This window comes from Petaurus breviceps, unplaced genomic scaffold, assembly GCF_028583685.1.
Source record: "Petaurus breviceps papuanus isolate PSGF00001 unplaced genomic scaffold, PetGlider_PUasm1.0 140, whole genome shotgun sequence".
Classification (NCBI taxonomy): Eukaryota; Metazoa; Chordata; class Mammalia; order Diprotodontia; family Petauridae; genus Petaurus; species Petaurus breviceps.
The window spans coordinates 32,938,762-32,948,588 of record NW_027185698.1 but is presented as its reverse complement, the minus strand read 5'-3'; the positions used below and the strand labels follow the sequence as shown (position 1 = coordinate 32,948,588).

Below are 9,827 nucleotides of genomic sequence, written 5' to 3'. Positions count from 1 at the left end.
TATATATATATATACACACATACACTTCTTCAGGGTTAGAGGGCATCACTTGTGACCCACTGCCTAATGACAAAATAACAAAAAGTGTGAGTCTTCCGGAAAAACAAGCTTCTCCTAATCAAGCTTCTCTTGTTGGGCTCCACATGAGGCCTATTAATGGGTGGGGAAGATCTTCAACTCTCATTAACATTACACCACCCCCCCCCCCAAAAAAAAAGAAACCCAAACCTGGATGATCATTTGTTAACATATTGTATTCATTCAAGTATGATTTAAACAAGATGATCTTTAAGAACCCTCCAGCTCTGACATCCTCTGATTTTATAATGATGGGATTCATTCCAGCTCTGCTACTACTAAATAACTGTGATTTAGAAGGCAATCACATTCTTTTTCAAAGCTTCAGGTTCCTTATTTGAGATGAAGATGAGAAAGTTAGGTGATATCTATGGTCTCTTTTTAAGCCTAACATACTATAAAGATATTGTAGTCCAATGGTCTCATTTAAAAGAAGGAGAAATGAAACCAAGAGTAGTGAAGTGACTTGTCCAAGGTCAAACAACTAGTAAATAAATAGAATCTTTCAATGAAATAAAGGAAATTACACATTCACTGAGTGTGAAATGCTATTTTATTACTTGAGTTTTTCTCTAGGAATTCATTCAACTCTAGAATATTTTTTCATCTTTCCAAATATAAATGACAAGGTGTGAGTATCCTAGATTTTTTTTTGAAAGGGGTAATATGTAAATGAAACTCACATCCTTGGCTTACTAAAAGGGCTTAGAATGCAATTATGAGCATTCTGGGCCCCCATTCTTCTGGCACAATGTCTATAAGGATGAAACTTGGAAAGTACTTAACTTGAAGCCATGTCCACTAGTATTTTACTACTAGACTGTGAGCTCCTTCAGAGTGAGGACTGTGGGTTTTGCCTTACTTTGTATCCCTGGCACAACACAGTTCCTGACATGTAGTAGGAGTTTAATAAATGCTGGTTGACTGATTCTTTTTTCCTATGTTATACCTGCTGTTCTCTTTCAAATCTGGTTTGAAAAATATATGTGGGCAGTTTCCTTCTCTTCTTTTCATTTTAAAGTCCTCTTAATATAACTTTGGAGGCTCCGGGAAAATGTTGGGTGTCCCAAAGGTCTTAGTGCATTTATTCTAAGATTTCTCTCTTCTTTAGACTTTTACAATTCCTTATTTTTCCAGTCCCTTAAATGCTGTCTTTCTCTTGATATAAAATCATAACTGATAATAACTATTTTGTAAGTGTGTGCCCTTAAGAATGACAAGGGGGCTGGAAGGAGTGAATTAGTGAATGGCTTGTGTTATACAGAGATCCATTTGATTTGAAGCATCTTGGGGGAGGATCTTCTTCATTCTTGTCTTTCAATGACCATCATGTTTCATAGTTCTTTGCCCTGGGGATATAGACTAAGAGCTGGAAGGGACCTTAAAGGTCATTTAATCCAACCTTCTAATTTTCACATATGGTGAAACCAAGGTCAAGAGAAGTTAAATGACTTACCCAGGATCACACACATCATACATGGCAGAGTAAAGATTTGAACTTAGGTACTTTAAAGGCAAATTCTACACTCATTTCACTATATCATTCTGTTTGGGAGAGGTAGTGTGGTGCAGTATTCAGTTTGCCATCCTAAGAGTCAGGAAGACCAACTTCTGACACATTCTGGCTATGTGACCCCTTGTGCCCCAGGCAGATCTCAGAGATTGTACCTTGCTCATTTGCATTTCTAGAAGAAGTTTCCTCACTGGGAATGCCCAATCCCATTGAAATCACAGGTCTGAACCACCTCCTTGCCCCATGTTTGAGTGGATGCTTAATAAATGCTCATTGAATTGGGTTAAATTCTTTTTACAAATCCAGTTCCCCCCCAATTATTTGGCCAGATCATGGTTCGGTCAAGAGTGCTTTGAAATTTGAGCCTCTTACTGTGCAAATTCCCTAGTGGAAGTGTCCTAATTCTGATACAGATGATAACATCTTGGCCCTAGCATAGATGATAATGAATATTTGGAATCACTCCCTGACAACTGCTGAAACCTTATCACACTGATATTCTCTTTCTTCAGGGGTTTATAAGTAGCCGATAGCTCATATTTCAAAAGTATTTTATTTACAGTTTGCAAATTGCTTTCATTACATTTCTGTGAGGCTGGGAAATGATAACAGCAACAACAATAGCAACAACTTATGATTATAAAGTGCTTTAAATTTTGCAAAGTGCTTTACATAAATCATCAGACTTAATTCTTACAATGACTGTCTGAGGTAGGCATGGCAGTTATCAGCATCCTCATTGTCCATTGGTTCACACACCTAGTGAGTGCCAAGACTGGATCTGAAATCAGGGTTGCCTGGTTACAAGTTCAATGCTCTTTGGACCTCTAGGGCTCTGGGGAGAGGAACCTGCTGAGTCTAGGCCAAACTTCTTTTCTCTGTGAGGAAGCTGAGGTCCCAAAGGAGAAAGCTATTAATTCAGAGAAACAGAACTAGTTAGTAGTAAAGTGGGCTTAGAGGCCAAGTTTCCTACGTTTCTTGGGGAAGTTTCTTGGCAACTTTTTGGATGCAGGGGATGAGTGTTATAGAATCTGGAGATCACCTAGTAGGACCTCTTCATCTTGCAAATGTGGACACTGAAGCCCAGATGGGGAAGTAACTTGCTTAAACTTAACTTAACTTAACTACATGGGTACCAAGTAGTATTGATGTGGATCTAGGTCCTTTGATTCCAAATGAAATGGTCTTTCCACTACACGCTACTTTTCCTTTCTCTCTTCATGATTAACCTCATTTAATGCAATTTACATGCTTATAAATGGCAATGCCTGGATTCCAGCCCAGGTTCACTGATCTTGAATCCACCCTTCTGCTATGCCATGTTGTCTCTAGTATGAATGCCCCCATTTTACAGATGGGGGAAATGAAGCTCAGGGAAGTAAAGGAAGGTACTCAAGGACCTTACTTCTCACTGATCACCTTAAATTCTATTCATATGTAGCTCAGTGCTGGGAGAGGAAGTCATACGACTTTCCTGATTGGGTACACCACAAATTTACATTATCTAGTTGCATTTTTGGCTTTATTGCTGAATGTCAGCTCTTGAGGTTTTCTGCGAGTGATTATCAGTGCATTTTCTAAGTTTCCATTTCTCTTTTCAAACCACCTACACTGTCTCTTCCCTTTGCTTTTCAGAAGACAATCTTGTCTCATACTTTGCTGAAAAAAATTGAGACCATCCATTATACATCCTTCTTTCCCTTCAAAGCCAAGCTTCTCCAAAAAGATGGATAGGGATTCTTCTTTTTCTGTTGCTTTCTCTTCTGCAATTTACACTCATTTATTAACTTCTTGAAAGCTGGTTTTTGTCACCCCCTCCCTCCACCCTGCTTCTCTCAACTGAAAACACACTCCCAAAGGTTACCAAACTCTCTTTTAATTGCTAACTCCAGTGGCCCCTTATCAGTCCCCATTCTTCTGCTAATCATATTCCCTTCCTGGAAACTCTCATCAGTCTTGGTTTTCATGATACATTTCCCTCTGGTCTCTCTTTCTGCCTCTTTTGACTTCTACAGCATGTTGTGGTGAGAGTCAGTTTGGTGTAGTAGATCAAATACCATATTTAAGTCGGGAAGACATGAGGGCAAATCCCACATTAAACACTTACTAGCTGGGTCTCAGTTTCCTCATCTGTAACATTATGGGTTTGGTCCCCATCATATCTAAGGTCCCGTCTAGCTAAAATATATGATCCTTTCCTGGACCATCATTCATACTCCTGCTGGTAGTCATGTGTATACCAAAGGGCTTTGTCTGAGGTCTGTCTGTCTGTCTACCTCTCCCATGGGTTTAATGATCATCTCTATACTGATGACTCTTTTGTCTATATATCTAGTCCTTATCTCTCCTGAACTCAGGTCCTAAGTTTCCAACTCCCTTTAGGACTTGGGCATATCAAACTTAACATGTATAAAATAAAGTTTCTCCCATTTCTCCCTGAATTCACTTTCTTATCTAACATTCTTGTTTCTGCTAAGGGCACTATCATGCTTCTGGTTATCCTGATTCATAACCTTGGAGTCATCTTTGCTCTACCCTCCCTTACCTCCTAAGTCCCACCCCACTCCATATCTAACCAGTTGCCAAGTCTAATTACAATTTACACACCATCTCTCCTATGTATCCCCTTCTTTCCACTCACAGAGCCATTGCCATGGTTCAGGCCCTTATCACCTCTTGTCTGACCTCCTCCAATAGCTTCCTAATTGGTCTCTCTGCATCATGCCTCTGCCCTCTCTGATCGATCATCCATGTATTGACCAAATTGATATTCCTAAAGCGCAGATCTGATCATGTCATTCCCCTCTTAAGCAATGCTTCAGTGATTTCCCCATTGCTTCTAGGCTAAAATATAAACTACTTTGTTTGGTAGTTAAAAGGCTTCACCATATGGATCCAACCAAATTCTCCAGACTTATTTTACACAATTTTCCCCAGTCTGCTTTATATTCCAGACAAACTGGCCAGGTTGCTGCTCTTCTGGCACAATATCCCATCTCCTGTCTTTGGGCTTTTGTATAGGTGTCTTTCTTCATTCCTGGTTCAGCTCAGTTTTGACCTCCTGTGAGGTCTTCAGTCTACCTCTCTCCATAAAATTACAGTTCATTTGCTTTTTTATATATTTTATATGGACTAATCTGTATTATGGACACATAGAGCTTGCCTGAATCTATCTCTGCAATTTTTTTTTTTTTTGGTAATATACTCTGGATGAATGGGACACTTTTTCTATTTTTCCACCTCAAGGTCAAGATTTTAAGAATGACTTTGCTCAGGGGCGGCCAGGTAGCACAGCGAGTAAGAGCACTGGCTCCAGTGTTGAGAAGACCTGGAGATCGAATCCCGGGCTCAGGCACTCAGCACCACACCCAGAAATAACTGGCCGTGTAACCTTGAGCAAGTTACTTAACCCCGCTCATTCCAGTTCCTCTGGCCCTGGGGGTTGTGTTTGAGGAGGGACTCTTGATTTTTCACATTTTGAAGGAAAGCACTTGAATGAAGCTTGGTCTAGTCTATCATACTGCAGATTTGAAATGTGCTCTTTTTAAACAAATGATGCCTTTATTGTGAATGCTTATGATGAGACTTTTATATTTTAAAGAGGGAGAAAATGAAAAAGAAATGTGTCTATCAGAGTCAATTTAATAAACATTTATTAAACACCTACTATGTGCTAGGCACTGTGTTATGCCCTGGGGATATTCCAGTAACCTGAGGAGACTGGGGTTGGACGTCAGGCTGTTTTGGAATCAGATGAGTTAGAGATAACCAATTCTGAATGAAAACTTTCACTTTGAGAGTTGCATGAAAAAAAACCTCATTTACACGAAAACGCTTTTTGAATCATCATCTTCTCCCAGAGTATGTATCATGAGCCAATAAATGAGCATTACAGATAGAAAACTGGACTTGGAATCAGGAGGATATGCATTTAAATCCTGTTGTTGTTTTTTTTTTTTATCTGCTTTGAAAATTTTAATCTAAATTAATTAAAAGAAAATTCCTTAGCTAAAATTCTTCCTGATATGGTAATTTTTAGCAATGTACAATTCTAATTACATCATCTGTCTCAATGAACTACCCAGAAAAACTTCCTTTGGCTATAGATTTAGGAATAAAAATCAGGTTTTAGCAAATACTACAACCCATCCATGTGTTCCTTCTCATAATGGAAACTCATTGCCCATGAAGTCTTCCTTTTATTTTAACATCTTATGCTGAAAATTCAGGAGTAGTGGGGAAAGCTTCAGGTGAGATTTTGGTCTTCAGAAATGTGACTTTAGGGTTCATATACGATTTCTTAATCTCCTCAGTACTGACCCAGATCACATGAAAACCCAGGGCTTTTAAGTGATGAATCTTCATTCCCAGTCCTCCTCTGGGGTGAGTGGTGCCAAAACAGAAAGCAGATCTAGGAACACAGAGCAAAGCCACTCTGAGAATATCTGGTGCAGTCATGAATACATCTGCTTCAGAAACTAGAAATACTTAACTTCTCCTGGAATCTATTCGCAATTCAAAATCAACAAAATAATTATGTGGCAGCTGTACATTAAAAAAAAAAGTCGCTTTTTTTTCCCCAAAAGGTTTAACGACACGTTTTCAGTCTCTACATTCGAACGAAGAGAGGCTGAGGAGCATTCCTTCAATGTTTTAGCTGTGGACCTACGCACTGAGGCGTCCTCATATTCCAAGCAAGCATTTACGTGACATAGCATGTACTTGGTCTTTTTACTTTCATTGCCAGACATCAGCAGCTCATTGATGATATTTTGTTGGAGAAGTTAATTAAAAGGGTCCTAGGGAAATGTTTCAACATGCAAAAGCAGTACACTGCCTTCAATAAACGTAAGGATGAAATTTTTGGAAGATAAGTATTCAAAACACTTGTGATAACCTCTAAGAACTGTTCGTTCTCACATTCATGGGAGTGGTTGAGAGAGGAATGTATACGAAGAATACAGACAATTTCTTTCTGATTCAGAGACTGGGATTTGTCTAGCACTCTTTTAAGAACCAAGTTTAGCAAAACAGTATGTCTAAATTTCAAGGACTCAAAACCAAAGAGAATAGCAAGAACTTGCTTCATTTTCCACATGTCAAAAGTAGTTTGTAGTTACCTAGTCAGTAATTGCTATAGAAGATCTAAGTTTTGGTACTGGAGATCTCTGCAAGACTACAGTATGTTCATCAACATCCCAAAAGGACATCCATGGATATAAGCAGCAATCATTTTACTGCATTCATTCAGGAGTATGAGAGAACAGGGGGTTCAGGGTAGTCAGGGCACCAAACATGTGCTAGCTATTTAAAGGAGAAAATTTATTTAATTCTTTCAAGGCTTTTATCCACTATTTTCTTTTTAATAGGGTATGATGTATCTTTTCCAATACATTTCATCATTGTTTGTAAAGATGTGTTCTACTGTACAAATTTGCTTATCAACAAATAGTCACAGTCCTGCATGAAAGGCATCTACATTTTTGCTTTCCTCCACGGTTTCTAAGGCATGTGGTAAAACTGAAAAACACTTCTCATAACATTCATTGATATGCTTCTGCACCACCCTCAGCAAAATGTGAACTAGATAAGTGGTCTGAGGGATTCCAATCTTGATCAAAGCATAAAGAGCAAACATCAACTGTTGAAACTTTCCAGTCTTGGCTTCTTTTATACTTGGTCACAGATATGATTAAAAGCAGGATGCTCATAAAGCAACTGTCTTTCAAAGTGCTTCTGGTCTTTGATAATATTTTTAGCAAGGACATTGGCAAACTTCACTAGCTCTAGGAGAAAGTGCTTAAGATTATTATGGGATTGGAGGCCATGCCAAACCAGGGTCATTTTGAAGACCTGGGTTGTTTTTTTTAGCTTGGGAAAGAAAAAACAGTGTGGGGGGGCAGTAGGGTGTGGGATTGGGAGAGGAAGGGCCTAACAATTATCTTCAAATACTTGGAGAGTTGCTATGGGGAAGAAAGATTAGGCTTGTTCAACTTGTTCCCAGAGGAAAGAACTAGAAGACTTGACTAAAACAACCGGGAATCATCCAATAATGAGATTTGATGCCTCTGGAGGGAGTAAGTTCTCTATCACTGTTCCTTAAATCAAGGCTGGATAATTCTATGCCAAAGTTGTTGTAGAACACATCTGTGTAGATAAGGGTTGAGGGAGATGACTCCTGAGGCTGCTTCCAACTGAGATTGTCCAATTCTGTGTTTTAACTCTTATTTGTCTATATCTATAGAAAAAAAAAAAAAAACTAGAAGTCTGGGAACCACATTCAGCTCCGTTAAGCCCTCCTAAATTAAATCTCCAGGCTGGAATTGCATCAGCACAATTGCAGAATGGGACATTGTCAGCAGAGGTGCTATGTCTTCTATCTTCATTCGTTTAAAAAAGTCCAGGCAAGCAGAGTGTGCGGCTGCAGGAACGGAGCGATGCCCAAATCAAAGGAACTTGTTTCTTCAAGCTCATCTGGGAGTGATTCTGACAGTGAAATCAACAAAAAGGCAAAGAGGAAAAAACAAGCTCTTCCAGAAAAACCCATAAAGAAGCAAAAGACAGGAGAAAGTTCTAAAGCACCAGCTTTATCCAAGCAAAGCAGCAGCTGAGATGATCATATGTTTCAAGTTGGAAAAATGAGATATGTCAGTGTTCGAGACTTTAAAGGAAAAGTCCTAATTGATATTAGAGAATACTGGATGGATCAGGAAGGTGAAATGAAACCTGGTAGAAAAGGTATTTCTTTAAATCCAGAACAATGGAGCCAACTGAAGGAACAGATTTCTGATATTGATGATGCAGTAAGAAAACTGTAAAGTCAGAGCCATATGAAACCTGTACTGTTTTGGTTGTTTTAATCAGTCTTTTTACATTGGCTTTTGTTTTCTAAACTATTTGTTTTCCAAGCCTATTGTATATTTGGATTGCAAAACAATTTGTAAGATGAATCCTTTTTTTAAAATGTGCATTAAAAGTGTATTCTGAGTGAAAAAAAAAGTCCAGGCAACTTTTTCTTCTTGTATAGCAGAAATCATAGAAATATGACCCGAAAGGGAATTGGACTGGACCTGAAAAAATTTAGCCTTCTGACTCTTAGGGAATTGAATGAACTCTGAGTGGGGAGACAGATGCTTTGTATTTTCTATCATGTGGTTATGTGAATAGATAAGTTGAAGTGAGTTAACTTGTCCTGATTTATTGGTCTGGTCTCATTGTCCTGTCATTTGACAGGCTCAGTGGTTTAGAGAATAGGTTGGTTACTGCGTCCTTCATTGGTTGAATAGCACTGAATACAAAATTCATACTTTTAAAAATGAGTGTTTTGATTAGTAAGGGCATAGAGTGTCATTATTTAGGGATTGAGATGATTATGAGCACAATAATTAGAAAACCAACTATCTGGGGCAATGAAGAAAAATTAGCAAATTAATAACAGGTTTAGAGTTATGTGAAGCATAATCATTGGCCTAACTGAGACTTAAATTTGATTAAGCTAGCTATCAGTGCTTCAAAGTGTTGGCTGTGCCTGATTCTACTATGAAATGTGCAAAATTCGAATATATCACCATAATTCAAACCAACTTTTACTTATTCATATTGGTTTTATTTACTTGTTCAATCACTCATTGAGTTACTCACCACATTTACTGAATTTCTACCAAGAGTAAGACATTTTGGGGAATATAAAGATGAATAAGACAGTCAAAGAATCACAGAATCAGAGAATTTTAGATTTGAAATGGACCTCAGGGACTATCTAGTCCTACCCAAAGCTTAAAGAAATCCCTCCTAGAAAATACCTGAAAGGCATCAATCCAGTCTCCACTTAAAGACCTCTCAGGAGGGAGTAAACTATTGCCTCTCATGGATGTTGCACTTGTAGACAGCTTTGTTAGGAAGTTTTACCTACATCAAGAAGTCACCTCTTTGCAACTTCTGACCTTGTTCCTGGTTCTGCCCTTTGGGCCAAACAAATACATTTAATTTCTCTTCCATGTGATAGTTCTCTCTTCTCTTTTCTTCTTCTTTTTCTTCTTCTTCTTCCTCCTCATCCTCCTCTTCTTCTTCCTCCTCCTCCTCCTCTTCTTTCTCCTCCTCCTCCTCTTCTTTCTCCTCCTCCTTCTCCTCCTTCTCCTCCTCCTCCTCCTCCTCCTCCTCCTCCTTCTTCTTCTTCTTCCTCCTCCTCCTCTTCTTCTTCTTCTTCTTCTTCTTCTTCTTCTTCTTCTTCTTCTTC

General features: G+C 38.7%; 2 pseudogenes; one reads left to right on the top strand and one right to left on the bottom strand.

Annotated features, from left to right (window-relative positions):
• Positions 1-5,773: 5,773 nt before the first annotated feature.
• On the bottom strand, positions 5,774-7,435 carry LOC138151489 (FAST kinase domain-containing protein 2, mitochondrial pseudogene; annotated as a pseudogene).
• Positions 7,436-7,968: 533 nt separating this feature from the next.
• LOC138150563 (activated RNA polymerase II transcriptional coactivator p15 pseudogene) lies at positions 7,969-8,590 on the top strand (annotated as a pseudogene).
• The last annotated feature ends 1,237 nt before the right edge of the window (positions 8,591-9,827 follow it).